Source organism: Durio zibethinus, chromosome 12, assembly GCF_047325235.1.
Source record: "Durio zibethinus cultivar Kanyao isolate XHJ-2024 chromosome 12, ASM4732523v1, whole genome shotgun sequence".
NCBI classification, from domain to species: Eukaryota; Viridiplantae; Streptophyta; class Magnoliopsida; order Malvales; family Malvaceae; genus Durio; species Durio zibethinus.
The window spans coordinates 4,324,093-4,337,958 of NC_143173.1; positions in this window are offsets into that span (position 1 = coordinate 4,324,093).

Consider the following 13,866-nt stretch of genomic DNA (forward strand, 5'->3'; position numbering starts at 1 on the left):
TGAATAAGTGTTTTATTTCATTATTTTCAATGTATGAAAATAGGATCAAGCATATGATTATTTTTCATTTCTTGATATAAATGAAGATCATGCTTATGAATGAAATGAAAAAAATGATTTATGTTTAAAGAATTATTTTATGATAGCTACGTTTTTACATTATTGGAAAATGGGATCATTGACACTAGAACTAGTTCTATGATCCTGACAAACGGGTAATATTAGTTAGCATAGACATGATCATATGACCTTACTAATGAGTTATAGTAGTTAATGTAAGGCATTGGCTAGCAGATTATAATAGTTAGTAATGATCATAAGAATGAAATTATTGATACGATCAACATCACAGGTTATAGCAGTGGCTGTAGCTAACAATAAACAAATGATAATGATGATTTTTATAAATTGATCCATGATTTGGTGAGATTTTTTTATATTGATTTATGATCTATGAAATGCTTAACAGAATGCTAATTTTTGAATTATTTTTGACATTGTGAGTTTATGAATGTTTTTGAAATGATCTATATAGTATGTATGAAGATAATATTTGATTCGATAAGGTGTATGAGCCTATACTTGTTAAGCTGTGATTTACTCATTTTCTATTTTCTTTTCTTTTATAGATAATATGAATGATAAGTATGATTAGTCTTATGAGGAGCTAGAAGAATCTAAACGTTAGAGAACTACTTAAAGAATAGGATTTTATGAAGTATTTTTTTTTTTTAGTTGTAATACTTGACATTGACGATTTTGAGACTTGTTATTTAGTTATTTTACAAATATTAAAACTTTTTGAGAATATTATTTTGTTTGAGGATTTTTCAACGATTATGGATTAGGTTTCATATTGCTTTGAGATTTTACTTCAAAATAGTATGATTGTGCTATGTCTTGATCTCAGAGTGTGACATAAAGTAGTATCAGAGCCAAGTTTAAGATCCGAAAAAGGAAAAAATTGAGTTATAGTTAGTGTAAAACTTAAGTATTATTAGCATTTACGCTAATAAGATTCATTTACTTCATTTTGATCACTTATGAACTATTTTTATTGGTACTAATTTAAGTGAGAATGAATGGTAGAAATAAAACATTAACAGGCCTTGCTAGTCGAAGAAAAAGAATTGACAAGAGAAATGATGAATTTGAAACCACCAATGTTTGTGATGAACAAATTAATATTGAAAATGCTTCTAATGTTCTTGTGACACAAGATGATTTAACTGAAGTATGTCAGGTGGTGTCTAATTTGATACAATAATAGTAGCAAACACAAGAAAATCTGTAATAATATGAGACAACTTATAAGCGATTTTGGAAGGTTAACCCACCTCAATTTAAAGGCGGCCCTGATCATTTGGCTGCAAAAGCTTGGGTTAAAGCATTGAAAAAACTTTTTAAAGCAATGTAAATTTTTAAAGATTTGAAGTTGAGCTTGGCTGTCATTCAACTAAGAAGAAATGTTGAGTATTATTGGGATACTATAAATCCACATTTGAAGATTCAATCGAGCCTTTAATTGGGAAAAGTTAAAAAAAAAAATTTTTAATCAATATTTTTTAGAGTTAGTGAAAGTAGAGAAAGAGAATAAGTTTTTACAATTACAATAAAAGCACAATATGTCTATGTTGGAGTATGCCAACAAGTTTAATGAGTCATGATATTTTTACACTTGTATCTTTGACTCAGATAAGAATAAAGTGATACAATTCAAGCATAGGTTGAAGTCAAGTATTTGGTCTTATTTGTCTTCTCACATAATTGATAGTTACGGCAAGCATTAAAGATTGAGTCAGACATGAAAAGATTTGAGCATGAGAAAGTGATAAAAAATACCCAAGATTTGTGAGAGATCAGAGTAATCGTCAAAAGAATGTAAGAGGAAACATATGTAAGAAATAGGTGTAAAATTTGGTACTAAGCTCGAGAAATGCAATTTTTGTGATCAATTTCATTTTGGACCATGTCTTAAGAGAGTAGGAGTTTGATTTAAATGTGGAAAATATGGGCATATTGCTTGAAACTACCCAAATAAAAAGAATGATGCTGTTAAAACTAAACCAACAAAACAACTACAGAAGGGAAATGCTCGAGTTTTCACTTTGACTCATTAGGATGCTAATGCAAGTGACAATGTGGTGACAGGTACTGTTTCTATTAATCCTATTAATGCAAATGTTTTATTTGATTTTGGTGCCTTTCATAGCATTGTATCTGTCAAATTTGTTGCATCTTTAAGTATTGAACTTGAGAAGCTAAATAAGTCTTTAGATATTGCTACTCTTATGGAAAAAATTATGTGTGCTAATATTATTTATAAAAATTATGTTATACACATAAGGGGTTGTGAACTACTAGCGAACTTAGTGTAGTTAAAGATACTAGAATTTGATATGATTTTAGGGATGAATTGGTTATTTGTACATCATGTATTTATTGATTGCTATGGAAAGAGAGTAGTGTTTTAGTGTCTAGGACCACTAAAACTTGTATATAAAGGTGATCATTTGAGCCTTCCATCTTGGGTTGTGTCGAAATGCTATACAATCTTTAAGGAAAGGGTGTCAAGGCTACTTTACCTATGTGAAAGACACTCAAATGAATGTAAGCTTATGATTAAAAGATATTTTAGCTGTTAGGGATTTTTTTTTATGTCTTTTCTGAGGACTTGTTTGGCCTACCTTCTAATTGAAAAATTAAAATTGAAATCGATCTTTTCCTTGAAACTGGACCAATATCTAAGCCTTTTTATCGTATGGTTTCATCTGAGTTACATGAATTAAAGGTATAATTTTAAGAACTATTAAAGAAAAGTTCATTTGTCCTAGTATGTTACCCTGGAGAGCTCCTGTGTTGTTTGTTAAAAAGAAGGATGGGAATTTGCATTTATGCATTGATTATAAGGAGTTAAATAAAATGAATGTGAAAAATAAATATCTTCTTTCTCGAATCAATAACTTGTTTGATCAGTTACAAAGTGCAAAGGTCTTTTTAAAGATTGATTTATAGTCTGGATATCATCAATTGAAGATTTAGGTAGGTGATGTGCCTAAGATTGCTTTTCAGACTAGGTATGGCCATTATGAATTTTTTGTTATGCCTTTTGGATTAACAAATGTTCCTGCTGTATTTATAGACTTGATGAATAAAATCTTTAAGTAGTATCTAGATCAGTTTGTTGTTGTTTTCATTGATAACATTCTAGTTTATTATAAAAGTGATAGGGAACTTGAAAAATATTTGAGGATTGTACTACAAACCTAATGCGATAAACAACTCTTTGCAAAGTTTAACAAATGTGAATTTTGGTTAGCAAGTGTTGCTTTTCTCGACCATATTGTTTCTAAAGATGAGATTTCAGTTGATTCGAAAAAGATTGAGGCAGTGGCGAATTGGTCTTGCCCTATAAATATGAAAAAAGTGAGAAGTTTTATAGGTTTGATAAGTCATTATAAAAGATTTGTTAAGAGGTTTTCTCAAATTGCTATGCCATTGACTTGTTTAACTAAAAAACGAGCAAAATTTGAATGTCCTAAAAAATGTGAACAAGTTTTCAAGAGTTAAAATAATGATTAATGTCAGCACCTGTCCTTACCTTACTTTATAAAGTTGACAGTTTTATCATTTATAGTGATGCTTCGAAGAAAAGATTAGGTTGTGTGTTAATACAAAATGATAGGATAATTGTTTATGTTTTTAGGCAATTAAAACCCTAGGAATAGAATTTTTTGACTCACGACTTAGAGTTGGCTGCTATTATGTTTACTTTGAAAATATGGAGACATTATTTGTATAGAAAGCCTTGTGCGATTTATACAAATCATAAGAGTTTAAAGTATCTGTTCATATAAAAAGAGTTGAACATGAGATAAAAGAGGTGCTGAAACTAAACGAAGATTATGATTTGACCACCAATTATCATATAGGCAAAGCCAATGTCGTCACTGATACTTTTAGTAGAAAATCCATTAGAAATATTGTTGCTTTGATTACTTCACAACCAAAATTGTTGAAAGAACTTGATACGCAGCAAATTGAGGTGACTATATAGGGAAATGATATTGTTATGGCTAGTTTGTTGGTTCAACAAACTTTGATCAAAAGGATAAAATTGGTACAAAAAAGATAGTGAGTTGTACAAAATTAAAAAAGATGTGCAGAATGGTTTGCGACTAGAGTTTAAGCTTCATGAGGATGGCACATTATATTTTTGGAACAAATTATGTATACCAAATGATTTTAAGTCGAAATGAGAGATCTTGAAAGAAGCACATGGGTCTCAATTCACTATACAACTTGAAAGCACTAAGATATATAAGAATTTGAAAGAAAATTTTTAGTAGAATAATATGAACTGTGATATAGCTCAGTTTGTATCCTAATGTTTAGTGTGTCAGCAAGTTAAAGCTGAACACCAAATACCATTTGAGTTGTTGCAATCTTTGGAAATACTAGAATGGAAGTAAGAGTACATCTCTATGGATTTTATGATGAGATTGCCTAGGTCATCGAAAGGGAATAATGCAGTGAAGATAGTTGTTGATAGACTCACTAAATCAGCTTATTTTTTACCTATCAAGTCGACTATTTCACTTGATAAACTAGCACAATTGTACATGGATAAAATTATCTGATTGCATGGAGATTTAGTAAATATTGTGTCAGATAAAGATTTTAGATTTATCTTTAAATTTTGGGTAAGCTTGTAGCGAGTTATGATGACAAATTTGAAATTGAGTATAGCCTTTCACCCTCAAACGAATGGGTAAATAGAAAAAATGAATAAGATTCTAAAAGATATGCTTTGAGCATATGTGATTGATCTAAAAGGTAGTTGAGATTATTATTTACCTTTAGCAGAGTTTGTTATAATAATAGCTATCAATCCAGCATTGGGATGGCTCTTTTTGAAGCCTTGTACAGTAAGAAATGTATATCCCCTTTATATTGGGATGATGTTAGAGAGAAAAACCTTTTGAGGTTGAAAATGGTGCAACTGACTATAAAAAATTATCAAGTTAATTAGGGAGAAACTTAAAGCAACACAAGATCACCAAAAAATTTGAGCAAATAAAAAGAGACGGGAGTTGAAATTTCAACAAGGGGACTATGTCTTTTTAAGGGTGTCACCCACAAAAAGTGTTATATGATTTGGAAAATGAGGAAAGTTAAGCCCACATTATATAGGACTGTTCGAAATTCTCGATAAGGTAGAAGAAGTTGCATATAGGATAACTTTTCCACCTCAGCTATTTGGTATGCACAATATGTTTCATATGTCCATGTTGAGAATATATGTCTTGACCTAAGCCATATGGTAAAGTATAAACCTTTAGAAGTTTAAAAAGATTTAACATACTTGGAATATCCTATTTGAATAGTTGATCGAAAATAGTAGGCCTTGAGGCATAGAACTATTTCCTTTATAAAAATTCAATGGAGCAATCATATACCAAGAGAAGCAACTTGGGAAATGGAAGATGATATAAAGAAACGACATCCTCAGTTATTCAAAAATGATGGTAAATCATGTTTTGAGGATGAAACTTTTTATAAGTTAAGAAGAATGAAATACATGTAAAAAAAAAACTATTTTAAGTATTTTTATAAGTGAAGGAACTCTTTAATAAAGAATAAGAAATGCATAAGACTTATTGATAAATAACCTAATTTTTTTAATATGGTTAACTCATTCTATTGTTTTCGGTTGACGACTAATAAAAAAAAATAAAAGCTTAGTTTTCCTCTCTTTCTTATATAGAAAAGACAAATCGAAGGACTCCAAATGAATGGTAACAACAAAATCTACAAGGAGAATTGTCTATCAAAGGTGAGTAAGTAATTTCCTTCAATTTTGGAGAAACAATGTTGATTGTAAAGTTTTAAGATATAATTTATAACTGAGAAACCCTAAAATTTTAGGAAATCCATTATTCCTCTTCAAGATTAGTTTAAGCAAATCATTTAGTCTTTAATTAGGGTGTAATTAAATATTGAGAAAGTTTGGTAATGTGATTTTAGTGCTGTAAAAATAAAAAACAGAAATTCGATGGGGTTAAAAAAAAAAATTTTTATTTTATATGAACCCCGATGTTTATAGTAGATTAAGATAATATTCTTTATTAAAGGATAAGATACTACTGCGATTATTATATACCATTGGAAAGGTTGCTGAATTTACTTTCCAAGAAAATAAACATGAGTCAATTTCAAGTTTTTTATGAATAGTAGTTTAATATTTCTTAAGGATGTACAGGCTATCTAGTAACAGTAGTAAAGAGAAATTATGAAATTCGTCTTAATTTTTATACGAGGAATTACAGATTAAACCATATATTTTTAGAAAGCTTATTGAGTCTACTTTCCAACATAAGTAGTGGAATTGAATTTGGAGTTTCCTATGAACAAATATGAAATTTTTATAAGAAGATATACAAGCTATCTAGCAGCAGCATATGACATGGATTGCAAAAATTGTTATAATTAATCTATAAGGAATCATGAGATACGCCATATATGGTTAGAAAACTTATCAAGTCTAGTTTCTAACATATTAAAAAGATCTTAATTCTAATTTGGATATCATAAGATAAGGCTATTTTACTGAAAGGAGCTCAAGCTATTAGTATTAATTAGTTGAGTTAACTTTTATATAGCTTAATTGATTTTGGTATAACTGTTCTCAAAAATGGGTTAATTAAATAATGTTATGTTGAAATTATCTTGAATAGCTATTAATTATTTGGGAGAAAAAAACTAAGTGGTGAAATTAGAAAGATGTAAGTAGAATCTTACACATTTTGCTTGTTTTTGAATTTATGTATATATGTATATTTCTAAATGAATGAATATTTTATTTCATTATTTTTGATGTATGAAAATAGGATTAAGCATATGATTATTTTGCATTTCTATATATAAAACGATGGATCGTGCTTATGAATGAAATGAGAAAATGATTTATGTTTGAAGAATGATTTTATGATAGCTACATTTTTGCATCCCTGAGAAGTGAGATCATCAACACCAAAACTCGTTCTACAACCCTAGCTAACAGGCAATGGTAGTTAGCATAGACATGATCATACGATCCTACTAATGGGTTATAATAGTTAGCGTAAGGCCTTGGCTAGTGGGTTATAATAGTTAGCAATAATCATAAAGATGAAATTAACGACACGGTCAATGTCACAGGTTATAGCAGTGACCGTAGCTAACGATAAACGAATGATAATGATGATTTATGATGATTTTTACAAATTGATCCATGATTTGGTGACGTGTTTTGATACTGATTTATGTTCTACGAAATACTTGATAGAATGCTGATTTTTTAATTATATTTGATATTGTGAGTTGATGAATGTTTTTGAAATGATATATATAGTACGTATGAGAACAATGTTTGATCCAATAAGGTGGTGAGTCTATATTTACTAAGTTGTGGTTTGCTTATTTCCCATTTTTTTTCTTTTATAAATGATATGAATGATAAGTATGATTAGTCTTGTGAGGAGTTAGAAGAAATTGAGTATTGGAAAACTAATTAGAGAATAGGATTTTATGAAGTATTATTTTCTTTTAGTTGTAATACTCGACATTGACGATTTGGGAACTTGTTATTTAGTTATTTTACAAATATTAAAACTTCTTGAAAATCTTATTTTATTTAAGGATTTTTCAATAGTTATGGATTAGGCTTCGTATTGCTTTGAGATTTTTTTTCAAAATAATATAGTCATGTTATGTTTCGATTTCAGGGCGTGACAATATTAGTCTAGGATAGTCTTTTAGTTCACCACATATGTATCCTTGATTTATCTTACCAATCATTCATTTCCTTAATATCTTCCTTCACCTCAATATTCTTCACCACCATTACGATACCCTCAAGTTACAAATTATGTTTCACCATAAAAAAATTCTTTTTCATCGCAATATCATTCATCGTCACATTACTTTCCACTCGCACAATACTTATCATTACCTCTTCCATAAGAAAAGAAATCATCTTTCGAGGAAAATCTCATTGAATTGCTCCAAACTCACATTATCCTCCTCCAAACCTAAGAGGCCTTTTTTAGAGATCTTGAGCAATTAGGTCAAAATGCCAATACCATAAGTAATTGCCTTCAAGATTCTTTGCCTAGTTCTATGAAGTCAAAACTAAGTTGGGTAATAAGGAGTGTACATCTATGGATGACTTAAGGGGATGATGATGATGATATGGAGCCTGTTTAAGTGAATTTAGCAAAATTTGTTAAGGTTATTGAAGATAAAATAGTGGGTGTAGAAGATAATTCTATGGCAGAGGAATTTAATGATGGTGAACCATTTAAGGGAGTTGAGATAGAGGAATGCATTTAAGAAAAAAATTAAGCGTAATGTTCCACTCATGCCATTTTTCAAGTTTTTTGAAGATTAATTACCCAATTGTTTAGAAATGGATAAATATGTTGATAATGTGAGCTTACTAAATAGATCACTCAAGCCTTAAGAACCATTCTTCCTTGAATCCAACATTAAGTTTAAGGATAAAGAAAAGCTCATTGGCACAAAACTTACTTGTCTAGTAACTTCTCTATTCCATGAGCCTATGATTGGGAGTTTTAGATACCTCATTCTTGAGCTTTCTCATGATATATCATCCATAGAAGAAAAAGTAAATTAAATTGATTTTGGATGGGATGGATCTATTTCCTACATTGAATTACAAGAAGGTTAAAGTAGTAGTCCTGTGGTAGTAGTCCTATTTAAGAAGATTTTGAGCCTTATAATATAGACTATCATTTCCTCGATTGTTGGAGATTATTTAAGAGAGAGGGAATTATTCCTACCAAATCTTTCATCAAGTGATGATACTCATATAGTTCTTATTGATCAGTCAAATATTTTGATCATACTTTGAGTTTCAATAATCAAAATTTTTTACTACCTGAAAGTTTAAAGCATTTTGGTAGGCAATGTGTACCTTTCCACAATTCCAAATTTCTCCTTTTTTTTTTTTTTTCTTTTTCTATTACCCTTGATACCTTGAATCTAAAAAATAGTGGATTTCGTAGCTGCTTATTTTGCTGTATTTGAATCTAAATTCGATTAAGACTCTGTTCGGTAACCGGAAATCAACGTCCGAAAGATAAAATATTTTCTTTAAAGTGATTTTCTGGAAAAGAAATTATTTTCCAGTGTTTGGATCACTTAGGAGAAAAACATTTTCTTTACTATTCATCTTCTCCTTCCTTTTATCTTCTCTTGTAAATCTTTCTTTAACTCAATAAAGCCATTTTAAATACATAAAAACCCAGAAAATAAACATAATAAAATAACCAAATAACAATATTTGAGAAAAAAAAGATTTTTTTAAAAATTCCCATAGGCTAAAAGATTAGCTTAGAGATTGAAGCTCGAAGAGGGAGACCTAGAGAAAGCTGACGGTTAAGAAAGTGATTTTTATGAGACCCTGTGAGCTTGTGGAGAAGAAAGCTTTCTCATTGCTGCCATGGAGAGCTCTTTTTCCTTTTTGGTAACTTGTTGTATTTGCAGGAAGAGAAGAAATCAAGAAGAAATTGGGGGGGGGGGGGGGGGGTGGGAATCAAAAGTTTAGAAGAGAAAATTTTTAAAACCCGTTAAGACCCTTTTTCCTTGCATTTTTTGTTGCTAACAAGGACCAGTCTTATAGTAGGGACAAATTAACACAAATGGCATTACTTCTCAATTATCGTAAAGTGTAGCAGTGCACTTTGCACCTAGATCTGTTCAATGGTTAAACTATTTATTTAAGTTCGAAAGTCTGCTCAAATTAATTTTGAAAGGGGTTGATAATTAAAATTTATTAAATAGATTTGAATATAAATTTTAAGTCCGTTTAAATTTTAAGTCAGATTTTAGATAAAAAAATTCAAAATCAAATCTAATTTGATCCGAATAAAATATATATAATTTAAATATTATAATTATATAAATATATATGTAAATTTTTTTTTTATTTTTTATTTTTTAAAATTTTTTATTATATAAATTAAATTTAATAAATGAGTTTAAAATTTATTTTTTCAATTCGACTTAAATTTGAAAAATTTTAAAACTTATAATAACAAATTAATATAAACTATTAACATCGAATATAAACTTAATCCAAACCCAACCTGACCCTTAAATACTTTTATTGCGCATATCATCTCAAATTTGATAAGCTGCTGCTCAAGCTGTAAGATCCTATTAAATGACGACTTGATCATGCAGCAAAAAATTATTTGAGTACAAAAAAAAAAGGTTATCAAAATTTTTTAAATGGCAACCGATTTCATCATCACCAATCTCATGATCATCTTCCTTGAATCTTTCTTCAACCATCTCAACACAATTCCCCTTTTTGGCAACCTCCTATGGCCCCGAGTTAAGGCCCTGGCTCTATCCCTAGCAGAAAAACATGGTCCAATTTATATCCTGCATATAGGCTCAAAACCCTTGCCTATCAAGCCCTGATTTCGAAGGGTTCCATCTTTGCTGACCGTCCCCGACCCATTGCCACATGCAAATTCCTAAGATGTGATAAGCAAAACATCACTTGGTAAGAGTAATAACTGTTCGAATTCAATTAAATGGGATTGGATTTGATTTTTTAAATAATATGTAATATTATTAATTTTTAAAATTTGGTTTATATTCAAATTGATTTTATATTAAAATCAAATCGAATTCTATTTATTTGGTTTATCAATTTTTTAAGTTTAATTTTTAATTTTTATATTATTTTAATATAATTTCTAGTAAATTTAATTAGCTTTAAATATAAAATAATTATTTTTATTTTATAATAAATTAAAATATATATAAATTAATAAAAATATATAATTTAGTTCAATTCAAATATTTTTGGTTTGTTCACTTTTCAATCAAACCTAATAAAAAATTTAATATTCAAATTTAATAAAAAAATTATTTTGTACCAAATAATATGGTTTCAAATTAATTTTCAATTTTTTCTTACCCCTATCATTTTGGCATTTTTATGGCCCTACATGGCTTCTATTCCGCTGTAATCTTATGTCTAAAATCATATGCATGTGCACGTAAATGGACTTTGGATACTTCTATTATTTTAACAATTCATTTAGATAGATAATGAGATTGAAAATAAAAATAAAAATGAGATTGATTATTATAATAATAAAATTAAAATTATTGATAAAATATATTTTTAAATATAAATATAATGATGACGGTAAAGTAAATTGTGATAAAAAAATAATTATTAAAGATATTAAATTAAAAATTATATGTAATAAAAATTTAAATTATTTAATATTTATAAAATTAATAAATTATTAAAATTTATTAAATTACTCTTATATCAAATAATAATTTTGTTAGTAAATAATTAAAATAATGATATATTAAATAATATTTTATTATATTAAATTAAAAAAATTATTTTTTTATTTTTAAATAAAAAGAAAAATGAAAAAGCAATATTATTTAAAAGGAATATTTGTACTTATACCATTAAATTAACAATGTTGAAATGCGAAAAAAAGTATAAGAATTTTGAAACAAAATGTAAACAAAAATTGAGAAGCTGATAAGTACTCACTGATCGTTGAAAAAATAAGCTGATAAGTACGCGTACTTATCAACCGCATGTTTGCACAGCTAATTCGCACATTGACAGACTGATTGACTGATTGACAACCTGAGTGTTAGTACATTTTTGGTACAATATTTAATAATAATATATTTTTTCAAAATTATTTGTGGAAAAGCGTGCGACATGTAACTGAGCACGACGTAATATGTCGTGGCAAAATTAGAGTCATAATTTTTTCCTAAATGACATAAATACCCTTGTGAAATTTTCTTATTTTGTCTGAATTATGTGACTAACAGTACCCATCAATATAGTAGGTAATTTTAAACATGTTCTTATGATATAATGTAAAAAAATGTAAAAAAAATTATATATAAAATTTAATAAAAATAAAAAAAATATATTTTATATTTAACGTATTGATATAAATTATATATAATAATTTTTATATTTATATATATTTAATATGATATAAATAATATAAATATATAAATTATCAATTAACGAGAATTTGATTTTTGGTTTAAAAATTTTTTTTTTCCTTTGTACGTGTAATATGTAATATCAAAATACGAATAGACTTACCATTTCTCACCCTCCACCAAGATATATTAAGGTGATAACAGTGCAATTAATAATATTATTATGGATTTTTATAAATTGATTTAAATTGGGATTGATTTTTCTTTGAAATTGATTTGAATTGAATTTTATCAATTTTATTTAATTCATCATACTATAAAATTTTTTTGTTATTATTTTTATGTAGCTTGTAATATATTTAAATAAATTTAGATTTAAGATAATTATTTTATTTTATAAAAATTTAAAAATATATAATTTGATATGATTTAAATATTTTCAATTTTTTACTTTTTAATCTAAAAACTGAATCAAACATAATAAAAATATGTAATATCTGAATTTAAACCAATTTGAATATAAAAAATTGATTTAAACCAAAAAAAAATTGTAATTTTGAATTAATTTTTTTAGCATTTTCTCAGCCCTAACCATATCCCTTGTTGAAAAACAACTTTGGATTCCCATATGCTCTTCCAAGTTAAGTATGGATGCTTTCCAAGTTAGGATTGAAGAAAAGAAATCCCAGGGAAATATTTGGCTTGTAAAACAACTAAACTTTCATCCAGATCTTTTCTATATTTGAAGATTTAATGAAACTTAAATAATGATAAATGGATATTCATCTGTCTCTTTAATTTTTGAATTTTATTTTCATGCCTAAGTCTCTAACAAAAGTTGGAAAAGACATTGCCTTTGATGGTTTAGCTTTTGAGATTAATTGATCACTCATTTGAGTTCAAACATTGAAAAGATTTTTTTCCCTTAAAAGGAAAAATCCTTTAAAACCTTCTAATATAAGTTCCTAGTACCAACTATTGCCATTTACGATAAAGAATTCAAGTATCTTTAACCATTTTTTTTTTTTAGTTTAACATGATTTTTTTTTAATAAAATTACAAGTAATTAAAAAAATTACAAGATAAAATTGATTTCAATATGTAAGTAATAGCACCATTTGAGTTTATAATCAACATTTAGTTTTAAGCCGTTTGTTAGATTTGACAATTTTAAACATAATATGATGATATGATATGAATAAAAAATACGAATATAATATGATTTAAAATTTTAATAAAAATTATAAATAAATTTAATAAAATAAAAATAATATATTTTATATTTTGTATCAATATAAATTATGATATATAATATTTATATAAAATAAAAATTAAATACATAAAATTTTAATATTTTATATGATATAAAAATACGAATTATCATATCTATCATTTTTACTCTAGAAAGGGGATGAGATTCACTATAGCCAATCTTTTCAACGAGAGAAAGGAACTAATAAGAAGCTATCTAACACGTCTATTGTTCAATAAGTGTTTTTTTTTTCCATCTACAATGAGGAAATAAATAAATTTGAAAATCTTCATCTTTTTGATATATAGCATTAGAAAATCATTTTAAACTTTCCTCACTTTTAATTACATTTTGAAATAATTATTTTTCAAAAATTCAAGTTAATTATTTAACTTATCTTGTTACGTTTATTTGATTAATAATTTTTATACGATAAATTTTTTAATTACAATGTATCCAAGTTTAATATAAAAAACCACTAATCTATGTTTGTGGAACGAAACCTTAATCATATTTAAAAATTAAAATGCAAATGAAAAATTGTAAACAAAATTAACTCATTTTTCTTCCTCTAGAAAATGTTTTTATACCTTATTAGT